The sequence below is a fragment of the Hoplias malabaricus genome, chromosome 2 (assembly GCF_029633855.1).
Source record: "Hoplias malabaricus isolate fHopMal1 chromosome 2, fHopMal1.hap1, whole genome shotgun sequence".
Lineage (NCBI taxonomy): Eukaryota > Metazoa > Chordata > Actinopteri > Characiformes > Erythrinidae > Hoplias > Hoplias malabaricus.
Genome location: NC_089801.1, coordinates 45,264,141 through 45,285,073, shown reverse-complemented (window position 1 = coordinate 45,285,073; position 20,933 = coordinate 45,264,141). Strand labels below are relative to the sequence as shown.

General features: G+C 42.5%; 1 pseudogene; it reads left to right on the top strand.

Moving 5' to 3' along the window:
• Positions 1 to 3,529: 3,529 nt before the first annotated feature.
• Positions 3,530 to 20,577, top strand: LOC136676816 (deleted in malignant brain tumors 1 protein-like; annotated as a pseudogene).
• Positions 20,578 to 20,933: the final 356 nt, after the last annotated feature.

Sequence of the window (20,933 nt, the reverse complement as noted above, 5' to 3'; positions counted from 1 at the left end):
CAGCCAAGGCTGGCCCGCAAGCATTTGAACGATCTCCACCACCCAGTGCTTCGACGGCCAGTGTGGAGCTATTAGAATAAGAGACAGGCCCTGTTCCCTCACTCGCATCAGTGTGGGAGAAATCAAGCTTAAGGGAGGAAACGCGTAAAGAAGGACATTTGGCCATGGGTGGGCTAGAGCATCCACACCCAGAGGTGCATTTTCGTCCCACAGGGAAAAATACAGAAGACATTGTGCGTTTTCCTGCGAGGCGAAGAGATCTACGGCTGCCTGTCCGTATCTCTGCCACAACTGAGTCACCACTTGCGGGTGAAGTCTCCAATCTCCGTACAGAGGATTTCCCCTTGACAGAAGATCCGCCCCTCTGTTCAGTATCCCCGGTACATGTGTCGCGCGAATGGACAAAAACCGGGTGCTGCTCCACAGGAGAAGCCTCCGAGCCAGCATGTGTAGCTGTAGTGAGCGTGTCCCACCCTGGCAGTTTATATAAGCTACCACAGTAGAGTTGTCCGTTATCACCAAAAAATGCTGACCTTGGAGAAAATTCTCGAAGTGTCTCAGTGCCAAGACCACTGCGAGAAGCTCCAGATAATTTATGTGAGCCAGACTGAGCTGGGGGGGCCACAACCCATTCACAGCTCTGCCCATTAGAGTTGCTCCCCAGCCTAGCAAAGACGCATCCGTCGTTAGGGTTATCCTCGCGGACATGCCCCCAAGGGGAATCCCCGTTGTTAAGACAACGAAGTTTCTCCAATGACGGAGAGCCGTCACACAAGCTGCTGTCACTTTGACAGGACGGTAGAGATGACTGCGGGTGCATAACAGCAGTGACGCTACCCACCGTTGAAAATCTCTCATCATGAGAAGTCCCCACTGCACCACTGAAACAACTGAAGCCATGAGTCCCAGCATGCGTAGACAAAGCCGTAACGAGACCACCTTCCCCAATCGAAAACGGGAAAGACATTGTTCGAATGACGTTACTCTCCTCTCCAACAGCCGAACTCGACAGGAGAGGGAGTTTATAGTCAGGCCTAAGTAATCTGTGCACTGTGAGGGCTCTAGACGACTCTTGGTCAGGTTTATTTTGAACCCCAGATTCTCTAAGTGACTCAACACTGTATTGGAATCTGATCGCTTGATCCCTCGCAAACGAGGTAATCGTCTATATAAGAAAAAATCATGATCCCTTTGTTTCTTAACAGAGCAAGTGCTGCTTCCACACATTTGCTGAATACCCATGGTGCCAAAGACAGCCCGAACGGGACCGTTTGATATTCGTAGGCCTTGCCTTCGAATGCAAACCTGAGATATTTTCTGTGTGCGGGGTAAATATCTATGTGAAAATAAGCATCTGACAGATCGATTGTCACAAACAAATCGTGCTGATGAATCGACTGACATAGCACTTTGTGTGTTAACATCCTGAACGTGTATTTGCGTAGATGTCTGTTTAACACACGGAGATCCAAGATAGGGCGGGGTGCTGCGCCCTCTTTCTTTGGAATGACAAAGTAGCGGGAGTAAAAACCCTGCTGACTTTCCTTTTCTGAAATCACTTTGATCGCTTTTTTGTTTAATAGGGATATAATCTCTTCCCTTAGGATGAGAGCTGAATCCCCGCTGGCCAAAGAGACCAACACACCGTTGAATTTTGGCGGTTTCATAGAAAACTGTAGTCTGTACCCGCGAGACACTGTGGACTGGACCCATGGATGAGTAGCGAATGCGCGGCACTGGGCTGCCCGAGCTGCAAAAGAGCCTCTGTCGTGGATTGATGACGTCGATCTCCCGTGGAGACAGGCGTCTCCGCTCAAAGAAGGGGCGTGAGCCCCTTCTAGTGGCCGTAGACAGAGAAAACTTTGTTTTGTTTTTATTTTGAAACGTGGGGAGCACATCACCCTCGGCTTTACGCCTGGCTGCGATAGTGTCTTTTTTATTTTTATGTCCGTCAAACTGAGTGCTTGGTGACACACGGAACATTGAAAACCGAGCCCCTGTAACTCCTCTTTCTCTGGAACTGGAAAAGAGGGTGGGATAGGGGTTCCTAGAAGTTTCATAACTGGGGAGCCCTCTGAACACAGAAAACTGGGGCTGCAGCTCTTCTCCACTTTTCTCCGTTTGGTGGGAGAAGGAGAGTTCGGTTCTTAGCTGCTACCGCTGCAAAGGACTGTTTTCCCCACGGCCCGGGGTTAACTGTTCTAGGTCGCTGACTGACCTGTTGAGCCCCCGTGTTTGGCCTCTGAGCTTCCCCCCCCATACCTAGCTCTTACAGCCGTGGCTGCAAAGCCTTGCTGAGCCGATGGAGGGGGGCGAGTCACCTGTTTGCGTGGCAAACACAGATGAAACGCCTCATCTTCTTGCTTTCTGAGAGTGCTGGTTTCTCTCATTTTCTCCAGAGCTGGTCCGAAAAGACCCTTGGTGTGGTCGAAAGCCGCATCCATGATCTCTGCCTTTTGGCTGTCACTAAAGCCTGACAGGTTTAGCCAAAGAGCTCTCTCTCCTGACATGGCCAGGCCCATGACACGTCCGCAGCCCTGCACTGCCCCACGGGAGGAGCGAAGAAGCAGGTCATTCACAACACAAATTTCATCCCAGAGAACAGGATTTGGTGCCCCTGAATCCAACTGTTGCCCCATTTCCTCCAGAATTTCTGCCTGATACGCTGACAGAAGTGTGACAGTGTTCAGAGAGCACACTGACTGGGCAGCAAATTTGTACACCCTTTGAAAAATGGATGCTGTGAGGCGATCCGTTTTACTGGGTAGAGAAATGTTAGAGGAGGCTGAGATGATGCGGCGGTTAGGATGGAGGTGGTAGGCCACTGAAGGCTCTACTGTCGGGGGTCCGGTCAGCCCCAGCTCCGCCATCCCATGAATTTCCAGCTTAGAGCATCCCTTTGTGGGGAACTTGCTTTTGAAAGGGCTGGACCAGCATCGACCCATCTCCTTCATGCAGGCAGGGACCGCAGGCAGAAGCTGTCTAATTGAGGGTTGCGCTGGAGGGAGCCTTTTCCCATCATAAAGGTCCCTTTCTGCTCCTGCTTCGTTCAATGCTGCTGGCCAAGGTATGGCCAGTTTAGCAGCAGCCCGTTTACACACCTCATACAGGTTGTTGTCAACCTGAGAGCCAGTGTCGGATGCACTGAGTGGTCTGGGCTGTTGGGCCGGGAAGGTGGAGTCATCCTCTTCATCCTCCTCCATGTCGCCCACATCGAGGAGATCAGAGTTGGCATCGCCCTCCGAGTCCTCGCCCCCCGGCTCCCCTTCCACTTGAGTGAGAACATCCTCAAAAAGGGAAGGCATTTCGGGAGATTCAGCTTCCATCACGTCCGCCCAGCTCATGGAGGCTCGCGGCTGATGGTCGCTGGCTGTAGCTTTGGGTATCGCCCCAGACAGATAGGGGTCCTTTTCGTTTGCTACAGCCACTCTAAACCATGTTTGTGCATGTTTGTGGGTCCGCCAGTGACGCTTGGGCGTGTTTATTGCCCATACACACAATGCACAGTGGGTGAGGGTCCCTGCCCGAGATGGTGGCTCCGCATGACGCTGGACACGGGTGGGATGCAGCCTCTTTAACGTCTGGTTCCTTCCCTTTGGCGGGGGTCGAAACTGAAGACATTGTGGTTGAGAGGGGAGAGAACTTAAGTAGGGACTTAGGTTTAATTAACGTCAACAAGGCCTGATAAAAGAAATATAGCTCGTCGTGACACGTTAGCTAATTTCTTAGAGATATCTAGGGGCCAGCTAACTAGCCCATTGACCAAGATGACAAAGAAGGCCCGCCTTAACGCGTTTAACCTCAAGCTACGGTGATCCTACTTTGGCAAGCTAATGCTAAGAAGAGATTGCACAATAGTAGCTCCAGTAATTTAATACGGAAGCTACCGAGTTAACCAGAGAAGAGCTCACCTCGACGCGGTCGCCCTTCTCTGTAGCTGAATAAACAGCGAAAAATGCACTTCTTGATGAAGGGACTTATTCAGCACTTCTAATGCTAAGCTGCGGTCGCGTTCGGCGACGGATTCCAATGACGACCCGTCTAAGAACTGTTTAGCAAGCACAGCCTTGCCTAGAGCGCTGAGGGAGCTTGTAGTCCTTCACGGGAAGAAAGCGCGAATAACCCTTTCAGGGAGGCCGACTGTGGCTAAGGGGCAGAGGCGGAGCCTCATTACAAGTCGACCTGTCTGTGGAAAGACGTGATGCAATTGGAGCTTCCGTAGTTGATCACGCCCAAGGCGATTCCCATAGTGAAACGCCGAGCGAAGTTAGAAAAAGAACTAAATCATTATCTGACCTCACTAACGCTTCTTTATCAGAATGCCATCAAATACTCGCAAAAATGTTGCTGCATTTAGTGTAGACTCTTCCTGAAAGAGCAGAAACTGATGAAGCAAAGGGGAACAAACTTTAATACCTTAATTTTAGAAGAAACGTAGGATGAGCAGCTGTCCACAAACTTTTGTCCCTGTAGTGACTGTGTGGCTGCACTTCACAGACATTAGAAATCCTCTGGCTCCATCTTGTGGAGAAAACTAATTCCTACAGGGATTGATCCACAGCGCCTCTGTAAGACCTTATTTATCAATGTGAAAATACAAGTGTTAAAGTAAATGACTGCCATTAAAACACTGTTATTATTTCATTTCTGACATTGTGGATTATTCTGTTTATATTTAAAATTATATTTTCCTTTAACTGTATTCTGTTTGTCAAAATAAATTTAAATAATTACACCTTGCTCAATTCTAACTAGATTAATATAATGGATTTGACTGGGTTTAGTTTATTTGGAGCGTTTTTGAATAAAAACTAATAATTTTGAGTGCATTTTTGTTTTGTAACTCAGAAGTAGATTAGTAAGTTGTTTATCAGAGTGTGTGTTTATCAGTGAGTGGATCAGCTGTGTGCAGGTGCAGCATTAAAGCTCTTCTCCACTGGAGTGTTTCCTCTCTCTGAAGTCAGTCTCCTGTTTGCTGGGGACCCTCTCAGCACACTGCCGTCAGCGTCTCTCCTCACACAAAGACAAACACCTCGAGAACCTAAGGAGGAGTTCTGTCCATCAGCTTCACACTCTTTTGATGAAAATGGAGAAAGAAGAAAATGCCTCCTCTGATTTGTCACTGAAATGTTTGATGGTTTCCTCTTCTCTTTCTAATAAGGTAATAGTGAGTGTGATTGGCGGCTGGGGGAGCTCTCTCTCTCTCTCTCTCTCTCAGTTTCTTCAGTCTCTCTGGGGGAGTGGAGGTGAAGTGTGTTCTGCTGCTGAGGTGAATGGACTGTGTGCAGGTCAGAGGGAGATGGACAGCTGTGTGACTCTCATTCTCCTGTTCTCCACATTCACTCTCTCCACAGCTGGTGAGTCGGTGTGATTCAGATCAGTGTGAAATATTCAGCACGCTCCAGGTTTGATGTTAAACTCTGAGTGTTGTGAGCATTTGTTGTAACTGAGTGAAAGAAATCTTCATTTTATTTAAAACAGGAATCAAAGTAAAAAGCTAAACTTTTCTTTGGTAACAGTTTATAGATAAATGCTTTTATTAGTAGTAGATGTTCATATGATTATATGGTGTCAACTTTCTAAGAATGAAATGAACTGAAGTGTATTAAATAATCCAGGCTTGATGTAAAAATGTAGAGAACATTTGTAGTAACAGACTTCACTAAAAAAATTTACACCTTTTGTTTGTCTTTTTAAATCATTTTGAACAGAAAAATAATAAATTTATTAATAATAATGCAAACTTAATATTTATAGAATCAACAAACATTGGTGTGATAGGATTATGAAATATTTAAAAATGAATTTATTTAAAGATGTTTATTTAAATGAGAATTTCTCTCTAGAATTTAACAAAGAAATTAACTACAGTTTCATCAGCTCTCTCTCTCTCTCTCTCTCTCTCTCTCTCTCTCTCTCGTACAGACAGTGTGAGGTTGGTGGATGGAGGCAGTCACTGTGCTGGGAGAGTGGAGGTGTATCGTGGTGGACAGTGGGGAACAGTGTGTGATTATTATAAAAACTGGGATATGACAGATGCTGCAGTGGTGTGTAGAGAGCTGAAGTGTGGAGACGCTCAGGGTACTCCTCAGTTTGGTCCAGGATCAGGACCGATATTGATGGGATTAGTGGAATGTGAAGGATCAGAGTATTCACTGAATAACTGTACTTTTGCTTCATATTATGGTCTGTTCTGTACTTCTCATGACCAAGACGTTGGAGTCACCTGCTCAGGTAGGCTGCCCTCACTCCTCAATAACAAACATCACTGATATTAATAAACAATAACCAGCACCTATCACTAATAATCAATATTGATTTCCACTTCATCTCTAAACTAAACTCTAAAGACCTCTTCACTCTGGATTGTGCTGTAGTTCAGTGAGCGCTGAGATGAACCGCTTTCTCTAAAAGACTCTTTTACACTGAACCTGTTTCAGCCGAAGCTTCACAAACTGAAGTTAAAATCATTCCAGCGTTAAACGGCTGAAAGTTTGTGGACACCTGCTTCTCCAACATTTCTTATGAAATGAAGAACATGAACAGCTTCTGCTCTTCTACAAAGACTTTAGATTAGATACTGAAACATTGATGTGGGAGTTTGATGGCACTCGGCCATGAGAACTTTACAGTGATCAGTGTCTGATGTTGGATTAGTTTTGGATCACAGACTCCAACTCATCCCCTTGGTTCACCAATGGAGAACACAGTTCCACTGTTCCACAGCCCAGTGAGGGTGGGCTTTACACCTCAGACACTACCTTCACTGCTCCAGAGTGTTCCAGTTCATCCCATGATTTTCTGTTTAGATACAGACTTCACTCATTATAGAGGTGTCCACTAACTTCTGGATAAAATAGTGTATGTAATGTATCTAATTAACAACAATCGTGTTGTTCACCTTTAATTTCTTCAATAAACTTTAATCAGTCGATAAAACAACTCTGAGAACACTGAAGGTGACCCTGATTTCATGAAGATGATCATTAAACAAACACCAGGGACTGAGAAGAGTAAAAATAATTCTGAAATAGAAGAATGAAGCAAAAAACAAAACAAATATATAACATTAAAACAATAAATAAAATATGATTAATAAATCTAAATAATCAAATGAGTCTATTAGGTAAGAAAAAGCTCAAATGTGAAACAGTAAGTAAACAATACTAATGATAAAATAGTAAAATGATAAACAAATATAAATAAATAAAACAGTAAAGAACTAAATTAAGACTAAAAATTAAATAAACTAAAAGCTAAAATCCACTAAAAGAGCTGAGACTGAGTGGAGGAGCAGATTAACTGTTTAAAATGATGAGTGACAGCAGCGAGAGGAGGAATAAAATCAAACACAGAAGCCAGGGTTACACTGGCCCTTCAATTTAATGTAATAATATATGTATTATTAATATATTTACTATTATTAATATGTTATATTTTAACTCTATCTGGTCGATTTATTCAAGCTTTACATTCCTAAGTTTAAATGAAATTCACTTCCGTCTGCATTTACGTGTCCAGCTAAAGAAATGCTAACAATGACCCACAGAGCTGGAGTCCAGACTAATTCCTCTGGTGCTGCACTTTAACTCCTTTAACACAGTGGAGAAAAGTGCCGTGACACAGATGTAACAACCTCTCCACAACATTTACACATGACCTAAAGCTTAAGATTCACTGTTACACACTGTTTTCAACTGAATCCAAGTTTCAAGTGTAAATTTACCCAGAACAGACAGCAGCTGAACCAGTGACAGGGTCATGGGGGCCCAAGGCTCACTGCTGTTAGTGAGAGCGAAGGGGTCAGTGTTCATGCAGCTTCATATGGCACTGTGTGTTCTAACCCCTTACTATCAGAGATAAAATATTAATTATCACGATTAATATGTTCAGTGTGTGCTACAGCAGCTCTTCTGAGGGATCGGACCTGACGGGTTCACATTCGCTCCCTCACATTTAATGACTATGTTCACATGTCCCACTGTAATTAAAGACACAGTGCTATTCTTTATACGTGTCAGTGGTTTTAATATTTTGGTGTAATCTTCATGAGATGCTCTTTATTAATGAAATTCAAATACACACAGGTCACAGAAAGTCCAGACTCTGGGAGAGTGGAGGTTTTTCTTGGAGAGACCTGGTCCACAGTATGTGATGCTGGCTTTGATCAGCAGGATGCAGAGGTTGTGTGTAGAGAGCTGGGCTGTGGGCGTCCTGTGGAGGTGCTGGGAGCAGCTGCTTTTGGCCGAGGGGAGGTCCAGGTGTGGTCAGAGGAGCTTCAGTGTAAAGGAAGCGAATCTCAGATTTACTTCTGTCCAACATCATCTTCACTCAGACACAACTGCACTCATGATAATGATGTGGGACTGGTGTGTGGTGGTAAGAGGTGTAACATATTGATTCTGATACTACAGAACCTTCAGTGTTTTTTTGGCATTATTATTAGATTATTTTAAGGTAAATGAATTACTCAGGATAAAAAATTCTCATCAAGTAACTGTGACAATATATATATTTTTCATGATCTCTGTGTATAAATATCTGTCGGTTCCCTCTCTCATACAGACAGTGTGAGGTTGGTGAATGGAGACAGTCGCTGTGCTGGGAGAGTGGAGGTTTTTCATAGAGGACAGTGTGGAACAGTGTGTGGTGATCGCTGGGATATGACAGATGCTGCAGTGGTGTGTAGAGAGCTGAACTGTGGGGAGGTTGTAAATGCACTGAGTAGAGCTCACTTTGGAGAAGGATCAGGACGAATATGGATGGATGATGTGGACTGTAGTGGATCAGAGTCTACACTGAAGAACTGTAGATCACGAGGATGGGGTGAACATGACTGTGGTCATGGTGAAGATGCAGGAGTTGTGTGTTCAGGTAAACTACTCTCAGTCATCACGTAAACAGCAGTCCATGTAAAATTATCATTAAGAACACACCATTCATTTTACTGAGGATTCTAAGTCAGACTTGAATAATAAGACTCTTTTACCCTGGGGGTCCTGAACAAGAGGACATGGGGGATTTGGAAAAATGGGAATTTTCACCTGCTTTTATAGTGATTAAATGACATTCCAACTACAACTACATTTCCCAGCACTCCACACTCTAAACTACATCATAGTCTTTTGTGGAAGAAAACTGAAATATTCTGAAGATCACAGTTCACTAAAATCAAACCCGTCTTCCTCCTGTTGTGTTTCAGAGAAAATACCACAATCTTCTGAGTAAATGTTTGTTATTTTTGCCCCCTTTTGATTTCATTGATTGACTGATTATTCTAAAATTTAAAACATGAAATGTATTTACTGTTCATACATAAGACACCCACATGCCACAAACGCGTACACTCATACTGGGCACCTCTGTCACATTACGTATGGTTGATTTGATGAGTGAAAATAAATACTAGAAATCTGTAGAGAACACACTGTTTTATGTTCTATAGTGAACTTAATATAAACCCTGATGTGTATTTTCAACTGCACTCCTGATAATGATGTGGGACTGGTGTGTTCTGGTAAAGTATAAATATTTAAACTGTATTTAAAAGGTTCACTTCTCTGCTTGTCACACTCTGTGAGCAGTGGTCTGCACTTATCTGAGCTAATTCCTGTAATATGATGTTCATTCAGGTCACACAGAAGTTCGTCTGGAGAAGGGCTGGGACTCGTGTTCTGGTCGAGTGGAGCTCCAGTATCTCAGTGAGTGGGGCACAGTGTGTGATGGAAGCTGGGATATGAGAGCTGCCAGTGTCCTCTGTGGTCAGCTGAAGTGTGGGAGTGCTGTGGCTGTGTTGGGGTCAGACTGGTTTGGGGAGGGGAGTGACCGGATCTGGGCTGATGTGTTTGATTGTCAGGGAAACGAAACACACCTGTCACAATGTCCCATTTCATCATGGAGTCGAGCTGCATGCTCTCATAAACAGGACGCTGGAGTCATCTGCACGAGTAAGATCTAAAACTGTTTATACCCTTTTACAGAAGGAGAAAAAGGTACTGTGCAGGTGCTAACAGTGTCAATGTACTTTAAAAGGCACAACAAAAGTTACAAAATCCAGTTGTGTTCCCTAAAGGTACATTACAATCTCTTCTACAGACAGAGAAGTGAACATTTGTAAGCTTTCATTATAGAACTAAATAAAATAAAATAAAAAATTCCTGTAGATGAAATACTGTGTATGAAATCAACTGAAAAATCTACAAGTAATATAGAATATGGTACAAAAGTTTTCCCTAACTACAGGTATTGAAAATGTACCTTGGATGGAACCACCACAGTGACAGGTGTTAGGGAGAAATATATAACATAGTAAAATAAACATAAAGATTTATACTAACTCATCATTCTCCTCTCCAGACTCTTCTCTGGCTCTTCATGAGGGGCGAGTGCGGTTGTCTGGAGGGAGGGAGTGTAAGGGGGAGGTGGAGGTGTACTTCAGTCAGGACTGGAGGAGAGTTCTGCTGGACTCCTGGAGTGTGTCTGAGGCCTCTGTGGTCTGCAGACAGCTGGGCTGTGGCTCTGTGCTCAACTTCTCCCCCTCCTCTTCATCCAGTCCTGAACACACACACGTGTGTGAGGGGTTTCAACTGCTCTGGGAGTGAAGCTCATCTGGGGAACTGCAGCAGTGCAGAAGTAGTAAACTGCAGCTCCAGAGAACAGCTCTCTATCACCTGCTCTGGTACGTGTTACACCACTGCTCTGATTAATCCATTTAAATCTCCAGTGTGACATGATTGTGGGATGGATGTTAAAATTGTAGTGTGGAGGGTACAGATGAAGAAATGTGGGTTCACTCAGCAAGGAGTAGGCAGGACTCAAAATAACTCTTTCCTTGAGAATTTATTCAAACGAAGCACACGTGATGACGTCACAAGAAGAGAGGTACCCGAAGAGAAATGAAAAGAAAATAAATGAAAAGAAAATAAAAAAAAAAAGCACATGTTGGAACTAAACAGACAAAGTTTGTCCATACTGCAGTTCCCTCCACCTTCACCTGGCCACTGCAGCCAAATCCCCCTCCTTTTAGGAACTTAGCCCCACCCCTCTCTTAATTGGACTAACCCAACTCTAGCAAAGGGGTAAGAAAGTTGCTCCCAGGAAGATATTAATTCCCTTCAATACGACCATCAACAGACATCCCCCGCACATCTCATTCCAGCTTCACTGGTAAATGTTTATCTATGTACATAGTTTAATAGTTTTACTCATTTGCTTTTTCCCTTGCACAGGTTCCTGAATCCAGCTCTTCCCTCCCCCTCTCTATACCTCACCGTGGGCCCTTCGGCTAGCACAAAGAGAGACAGGAAATTCGCTGCCATTCCCCTAGGACCGGAACTGAAACAAGGTAAGTAATGATACCAATATACATTCCTTAATGTATATTCCAGTCTTGGTGATGGGTCCAATTCACTGACCTCATCACAATGATCTTTGTAGATATAATTTAAAACACCCATTAGCATAATTCTCAAAAGAAGAAGAATAAATAACTCCATCAGGTGTTGTAATAATTTGTTGTATTGAATTACGTATGGGCGGCACACTGGTGCAGCAGGTAGTGTCACAGTCACACAGCTCCAGGGACCTAGAGGTTGTGGGTTTGAGTCCCACTCCGGGTGACTGTCTGTGAGGAGTTTGGTGTGTTCTCCCCATGTCTGCGTGGGTTTCCTCCGGGTGCTCCGGTTTTCTCCCAAAGTCCAAAAACACATGTTGGTAGGTGGATTGGTGACTCAAAAGTGTCCATAGGTGTGAGTGTGTGTGTCACCCTGTGAAGGACTGGTGCCCCCACCGTGGCCCTGAATTGGTTTCAGACAATGAATGAATGAATTATGTATGTGTGTTTATATTTTAATTCATGTGTTTGTGTTTTGGTTTGTGATCTAGCTGTCAGACTGGTGGGTTCTGGAGGAGCGTGTGCAGGAAGGCTGGAGGTCTTTCACAGCGGCTCATGGGGGACAGTGTGTGGTGACTTGTGGGATATTAAGGATGCGCAGGTGGTGTGCAGACAGCTGCAGTGTGGAGAGGCCCTCAGTGCCCCGGTACCAGCCCGGTTTGGACCTGGAACTGGACCCATATGGCTGAATGAGGTGCAGTGTGAGGGGAATGAGACGTCCCTGTGGAACTGCAGACATCAGCTGAGTGATGGGGGTGAATGTGGACACAAGGAGGACATAGGAGTGGTGTGTTCAGGTAAAGTGTCCTGACTGCGGCTAATGAAAATTAAAAAGAAGAAACGTATGTTCAATCAACAAATTGCTTAAAAATTTATTACATTACACCAGTGATTTTGAAAACATAAGTGTACACAAAGTAGTTTACAGAGATGTTAGGATGACGTATTCTGTAGTTGGGGGTGTTGGGAAAATAACTATGAGGTAGTTATATTCAATTAAAATTGCTGACATATTTAGGTTATTGGGATATTTTTTAAACTTGTTCTAAAACAATCTTATCTCCCCAGAGTATAAGGAGATCAGACTCACTGAGGGCTGTGAGGGGACTCTGGAAGTGTTCTACAATGGGACCTGGGGTAATGTGTGTGTGAATGGGATGACAGAAGAAACTATAAGTCTGGTCTGTCAGGAGCTGAACTGTGGAGGAACTGGCAGTGAGTCCTCGGGGACAGCGAGAGTGGAATCAGCTCCTAACTGGCTGGATGATGTGAAATGTAGGAAACATGACTCCACTCTGTGGCAATGTCCATCTTCCCCCTGGGGTCAGAACACATGTAATAATCGTAATGATGTGGCTCACATCACTTGCTCAGGTAGATAAGTCTTTTCTACTGTTGTGGATCAGCAGAAATATTTCACTGTGAATGGAGTTTGGTGAAATTTGAAAAAGGAAAATAATAAAGTGATTTGTGAGAAATAAGGTAAATGTTTTTAATTATTTTCAGAAAATACTCAAACTACTCAACGTGCGTGCCTTTTGTCTCCGGAACAAAAACAGTGCTCAAGTAAGACCAGTTATTTCACTTGTTTTGAAATTAAAGTTTGTTTTTGAATGTCTTTTTGTGTACAGAAATGCAGTGCCACTCTCTGAGGACATCTTCCCTTTGTTGTTTAAGCATGATTAATAGGTCAAACTCTGTATTTCTGTCTGTATTTTATAGCCTGATAGTCTACTGTTTAGAGACTGGTTCATCATCATCACTGTTTGTCCTCATGTGATGTAGATCACCTGCCTCTCAGACTGAGTGGAGGAAATAGAAGCTGCTCTGGGAGACTGGAGGTGTATTATAGCTCTGTCATTAATTATGACTGACAGGTGCTGAAAGACACACGGGTTCCACACAAAAAAGAAATAAAATTCTCACATCGAACGGAAACGCATCAGCTTCTAAAAAAAGAGATAAAATGAAGGAAGGAGCTCTAAAATCAGAACTCTTCACCCTATGATTCAGCTCCGTCTGATTATACACTGATTTTAAATCAGCATCAACTAACTCAATACTACAGCGCCCCCAGTGTCCGCACACTGTAACTACACCAGCAGCACACAGCAGAACAGACCCCTGGAGCCCCTCACTGTAGGGGGTGAGGACTCAGGCCTGTAACGTTCTCTTGGTGAATGTGATGTTGTTGGAGCAGGTTATTATACAGTGAACATTTCCAACCATAACCCCCTGTTCATGACTGTACTTCTCTCCTCTAACAGGGAGTATCCTCTCTGAAGAACAGCGTTCAGGATATGAGGATGTGGATGAGGAGCTGCTCTCGGGTGAGAGGATCACTGTTGGTTAATTGGTCAGTTTGGGCCGTACAGAGAGGGGGGATTAGGGTGGTCTCATCTCTGAAGTGCTTTTATTTCATAATGGCTCCATATTCTCAGAGCTGGACGTGTACACAGTGTTGAAAGCTGATAAAGTAAAGCCTGCTGCTGTTATTGTCTTGATTTGTGGCTGAGTCTTGACATGTCTGGCCCAGACTGAAGACCTAGGTTTAATAATCCTACTTCAGCACTGGTGTAACATTAGTCTCTGGGGGATGATCTCGCTCTTTTGTTTTTAATTGTGGAAGTAGTTTGTTGCTTTGGTGAATGATTCTGTTCATCTGTAGAAAAGTAATTCCAGACAGATTTGATTTCCTTTAGAATCTTAATAGAATCACTTACTGTCGCTCACAAAAGACGCAGAAGAGATGTAGAACTCTGAAATGACGCTGAATGAGGAAAGTTTCTCCTTGTTTCCAGCAAAGTCAGTGACTGAGGAGAAGGCAGAATATTATGATGATGCTGCCCCCAGTGGTCTGATAGGTGAGCTCCTCTCTTAAATAATCACATGCATTTTGTTCTGTTTCCATTAAACCACAGTGTAAAACTAGGACTGCTCTGTTTGTAAAGTCAGTGTGTTTTTATTTGATTTTGGTGAAACAGAGAAAGAGGACACAGCAGAGAGCTATGATGATGTCCTCACTGCTGGACACATCTCTGAGAGCGCAGCAGGTGTGTGTGTGTGTGTGTTCTGGTTTCTAGTTTAGAGTGAAAAGTAAGTAAGTACGCAAGTGCAGTGAAATAACTTTTAACGCTGGTTTAGATGCAGTCGAATAGTACACACACAGTTCAGAGAACATCTTTAAAAGTCCCCACCACTGTTCTTTAAACGTGTGTGTGTTTAGGAGCAGAGGACGTATCAGAGAGTTATGATGACGTCATCAGCGCTGACCAGAACTCACCTGGAGGAACAGGTACGACTTGTAATGGAACAACACTGTAATCTCCAACATGAACACAGTCACTGATGATACTGGGGCTGATTTAATGTCCTCTGTCTCTACATTTGGACAGAAGACATGACAGAGAACTATGATGATGCTGTTCCCACTGGACCAAGCTCCAACATTATGACAAGTAATGTTTTCTTCATGTGGATAAATAATGTTCAACTGAAGCTTCAACACAGTCCCAATGTCAGCTCTGTTTCTTCTTGTTCTCATTGATCTCCATGTTGGTGCAGTGGACGCAGCAGAGAGCTATGATGATGTGGTCACTGCTGGACAGGATGGAGGAGGGGGAAAAGGTGAGTGTCTGATCTTGAGCGACTGGGAGTTTAAAGTCAATGTGAATGTGCAGTCGGCTCCTTTTCCTTCTGTATCATGACGTATTTCTGAGTGAAACGCAGCGTCAGAGTCTCTGTCTCTGAGCGAGCTGAGTGTCCTCACTCAGTGATAATAATGGATTGATTTTACAGACTATGAAGACGTGGAGGAGGAGCCTCAGACAGAGATGAATCATGTGACTGAGAGACCACACCCAGTGTCTTTCCTCAGGAAACTACATTCAAACCTCTTCAGACGCAACAAGTGATTCTGTTATAGATCAGAATTCATATTTTAAAGGAATATAAACATTGTTTATTGTAGCTTTACAGATCTCAAAGAGGACACGGTGCTATTAAACACCTCCAGGAGTAAAACACCAGCCTCAGTGAGCTACACTCTCAATACAGATGTGTTACAACAACATGCAGTGTATTATTTTGAACACATCTGTATGTCCAGGTCAGAATGAGAGTTTCTTATGGTGTAAGTGTGTAATGTGTGGAATCTGCTGCTATGGTCTGAGAGATAATTCTGTTCTCCTCTCTTCTCCAGATGTTGAGCAGCAGTAGACCACTGGACACTTGATAACTGTTAATCTGTCTCTCTCTGACTCTGTGTGTCTCAGAAATGATGTGTTACAGAACAGAAAATAGATTAGACACATTACAGAACAGACTGTATATTCCTTTACCATTTTATTACTTTATCTTTGTACTTTTTTATTGTGAATCTTCAGTCATTTCTGACCTGTCCTCACTGAACACACTCTTTAAATAAATACATCAAAGTCAGTTTGGCCTCATTGCATTTGTTTTTATTATAAAATACCTGTTAATAATCTTCATTCCTAAAGAATCAATCAATAATTCAAATGCATGTATTAGCTATTCTCTCACCTCTTGAGCCTCTCCTCCTGTCCCGGTCATGGCAGTATGGCTGCGGCTAACTCCAAAAAGGATGCCACTCTTTTCCCAATGCCATTCTTACCCAGTTTAGCTACACTCTCCTCTGCTAGGCCCACCTCCCGCACTTCTGATGGGAGTTTCATGATCAAAGCCCATTGCAGGCCACCAGTGAGGCTCATTAGGGTCGACTAATCGCTGGCTCTACGGAAAGGGAGAGGGCCGCTAATTTGATTACACAACAGTTATTAAGAGGCCCCCCACCCTCAAGCTTGTGGATGAAGTGACAGTCCATTCTCTGTGGAAGAGGGCCGTGACGTAATCGGAAACGGCTCGGAGATACCTTTATTATTGGTTCAAAGAAACCCCGAACTGAAAACATACTAATATAACTGTAAGTGGAAGACTTCCAGAGGAAGACGTGTGACTTTAAGGAAAAGTAATCAAAACCCCTCCCTCGGTAATTGATGTTACTGTGCTGTAGTAGTGTGTAATACATAATTGGGAAGCGGCCTATGAACGGCGCTGTATTTCACACAAAAACCACTAGAGGGCACACTAACACTCCACCGCTTTATAAAGCCCAGTACGTGCTGTAATTCACAAAATCGCCACTTGAGGGCGAGTACCCCTTCACTCATATGAAGTAAATTAAATGTTTAAGAAATGTTTGGTATATTAGTGTTATTATTATTAATTATTATCGTATTATTATATAATTGAGTAATATGTATATTTAATGGATATAGAATTATAAATTTTTTCTTGTTATTAATAATAGAACTTTTTGTCTTTTTGTTTTACCATTTACTCCAATCAGCCGTAACATTAAAACCTCGGTGCTTCTAAGTTCATTGTCCAGTTTATCAGCTCCTCTGACCACACAAGAGACGAGTTTAATACATCTGTAGCTCTGCATTCTTTGTTAGCCCACTTTAACCCTGTACTTCAGGAATCAGGACCCTCACAGAGCAGGTATGATTCGGGTAGTGGATCATTCACAGTGCTGCAGTGACACTGACGTGGTGTTGTGTGTTAGTGTGTGTTGCACTGTTAGTGGATCAGCAACAGCAGTACTGCTAGAGTTAACTTTATTTTTAGATTTAGTTTTTCTGTAGAGCCAATCCACCTACCAGCATGTGTTTTTGTTCTGCAGGAGGAAACCGATACAGACAACACTTTCACAAACTACCTGATGTGTACTAGGTATTCTATACTAGATTTGTGTACTACCCCATTTTTCAGAGGCAGCCGTAGTGTAAATCCTTCCCAGAAGAGCTTCCAGAAGTACCTTTAGTACAGTAGTACAGTAAACAGGGGACAAACTCCTTATTATTCATTCATTGTCTGTAACCGCTTGTCCAGTTCAGGGTCGCGGTAGAAGCGTAGGATGAGCCGGTGTCCACAAACTTCTGTCCACATAGTGAATGTGTGGCTGCACTTCACAGACATTTGACACCCTTTGGCTTCACCTTGTGGAAAAAACTAATTCCTACAGGGATTGATCCACAGCGCTTTTGTAAAACTATTTATCAATTAAAATAAATATCTTACATTAATACACTTTATTAATAATTACATTATAATTTAGTCTATATTCTATAGTATGTTATAATGTTCTTTCCTTGTAATGTGCTCCGTATTTGTTATAATAATTTTAAATCACATATTTCTCAATCCTAACTATAATAATAAAACGGATTTGACTGGGGTTATTATTTGAAGCGTTTATGAATGGTAAAAACTTCTGTGTGCGTTTATGTTTTGTAACTCAAAAGTAAATTTGATTTGTAAGATGTTTTCAGAGTGTGTGTTATCAGTGAGTGTGTGTTATCAGTGAGTGTGTGTTTATCAGAGTGTGTGTTTATCAGTGAGTGTGTTTATCAGAGTGTGTGTTTATCAGAGTGTGTGTGTTAATCAGAGTGTGTGTTTATCAGAGTGTGTGTTTATCAGAGTGTGTGTTTATCAGTGAGTGGATCAGCTGTGTGCAGGTGCAGCATTAAAGCTCTTCTCCACTGGAGTGTTTCCTCTTTCTGAAGTCAGTCTCCTGTTTGCTGGGGACCCTCTCAGCACACTGCCATCAGCGTCTCTCCTCACACAAAGACAAACACCTCGAGAACCTAAGAAGGAGTTCTGTCCATCAGCGTCACACTCTTTTGATGAAAATGGAGAAAGAAGAAAATGCCTCCTCTGATTTGTCACTGAAATGTTTGATGATTTCCTCTTCTCTTTCTAATAAGGTAATAGTGAGTGTGATTGGCGGCTGGGGGAGCGCACTCTCTCTCTCTCTCTCTCTCTCTCTCTCTCTCTCTCTCAGTTTCTTCAGTCTCTCTGGAGAGGAGTGGAGGTGAAGTGTGTTCTGCTGCTGAGGTGAATGGACTGTGTGCAGGTCAGAGGGAGATGGACAGCTGTGTGACTCTCATTCTCCTGTTCTCCACATTCACTCTCTCCACAGCTGGTGAGTACACTCTCTACTAATCAGTGAGATATGCTATATTAACTCACAGATTTTTCTATGCTTACTCTTTATAGCATTAATATATAATAAGCATTATATAATAATAAGCTTCTTTATAGCATTAATATATATATATATATATATATATATATATATATATATATATATATATATATATATATATATATATATATATATATATATATAATTTTTTATGTGGAGTTTAAAAGATATGTACCTATTTTTATTATAGTATTATTTTTTTATTTCATATTTTTGTGTTAATATAAACTAAACCATCATCAGATTTTCACAGAAGTCCTAAACTATATTTAAAAGGCCAAATTAAATAAACAAGATAAAAACTTAAACCTCCATTTTTTCACACTCTGTCTGACTGTGGAGTCCAAAACCTTTAGAGATGATTTTATCACCATTTTCAGCATCAACAACTATTTTTGTGAGGTCCTCTGTAATCTTCTTTGTTTGTGCCATTGTTCACTTCCACAAATGTGTTTTGTGAAGATCAGAATAAGTTTGAGCCGATTACACCTCACACACATTCAATACACACTCACACCTGACTGACACCCCACTGCTGGAAAAGACTCACATTCACATTTACATTTCACATTCAAATGAAATGTTAAATCCTAGAGGTTCACAGTTTTATCACTCACTGATTTGTTAACTGTATCATTTTCTTCAAAAAATAAATGACCGTTTTTATATTGTTAATGCATTTATTTAAGTGTGTTCTTTATTCCTAGGACTTGATATTGAAAAGCTTTGGTAAAATGTATACACAAATATAGAAATTTCTAAAAGGATAAAAAATGTTTAAGTTCCACTGTTACCCTCAAATGTTGCTTTCAAAACATGAACACTTTAAAAAGCAGAGAGAAATGCACTCTCTCTCTCTCTCTCTCTCTCTCTCTCTCTCTCTCTCTCTCTCTCTCTCTCTCTCTCTCGTACAGACAGTGTGAGGTTGGTGAATGGAGACAGTCCCTGTGCTGGGAGAGTGGAGGTTCTTCATGAAGGACAGTGGGGAACAGTGTGTAGTCGTGGCTGGGATATGAGTGATGCTGCAGTGGTGTGTAGAGAGCTAAACTGTGGGGAGGCTGTGGAAGCCCCAGTGTTAGCTCACTTTGGAGCAGGATCAGGACCAATCTGGATGGATAGAGTGGCCTGTAGTGGATCAGAGTCTACACTGAAGAACTGTGGATCACAAGGATGGGGTAAAAGTGACTGTGGTCATATTTATGATGCTGGAGTTGTCTGCTCAGGTAAACTGCTGTCAGTCATCACATGAATCACTGTCTGTGTTAATATTATCATTAACATCACACCATTCATTTTACTGAGGATTCTGAGTGTAATTAGTGGTGAATAACAAGACTCTTTTACACCAGTGTTCCTGAACAGAGACATGAGAGATGTGTAAATACAGACTGTAGGGAAGTGGAACAGCCAAACACTTTTCAGAATGAAGGAGCAGATCATATAGTTTCTCACTAAAAGAAGTCGACTGGTTTATACTTCTCACAACACAAGCCCTTTTTCTCACTGTTCATCCTGAGATCACTGTGGAGGAACAGGATGAACATTAGGGAGAAAACTGAGAGGAGAAAGAAAAGGTGTTTACTCTGAGGATGGTCAGGTTCTTTATTATAAATCTTCTGTAAAACAGAACTCTGTTGTAAAGAGACTCAGTGTAATGCTCATGTTTCAGTCTCCTTTGTTAACTGCTCTATCAGGACACACACGACACTAACCCTCAGAGAAACACTGTTACAGAGAGAGAGAACAGTGTCAATACAATTTTGAAAAAGATGAAGGAGCAATGTGTCAGTGTCAGAAAATCTAAAATCAGTTTTGTCCTCACCTGTGCTCTGGGAGAGTGGAGGTGCTTCATGGAGAGACCTGGTCCACAGTGTGTGATGCTGGCTTTGATCAGCAGGATGCAGAGGTTGTGTGTAGAGAGCTGGGCTGTGGGCGTCCGGTGGAGGTGCTGGGAGCAGCTGCTTTTGGCCGAGGGGAGGTCCAGGTGTGGTCAGAGGAGCTTCAGTGTAGAGGAAACAAATCTCAGATTTACTTCTGTCCAACATCATCTTCACTCAGACACAACTGCACTCATGATAATGATGTGGGACTGGTGTGTGCCGGTAAAGTATAAATAATTAATCTCATAAAAAATTATATATTGCACAATCACGCTATACAAATATACACTATAAATATAAAGACTTTATATATTTAAGATCTATTACTATTCACCTATCAGCCTTAAGAATAACATCACCTTATTGTTTCTACACTCACTGTACATTCTCGTAACACACACAAACACAGCACCATAAATCATACCTGTTCTGTGGTGGTCCTGACCAGTATTATGAGAAAAATAGACAATTAGTTTAGAAACAAGAATGTGGTCATAATGTCAAAGTGGGGATAATACAGTGGGGAAAATAAGTATTTGATACACAGCAGATGTTACAAAGAATGGAGAGGTCTGTAATTTTTATCGTC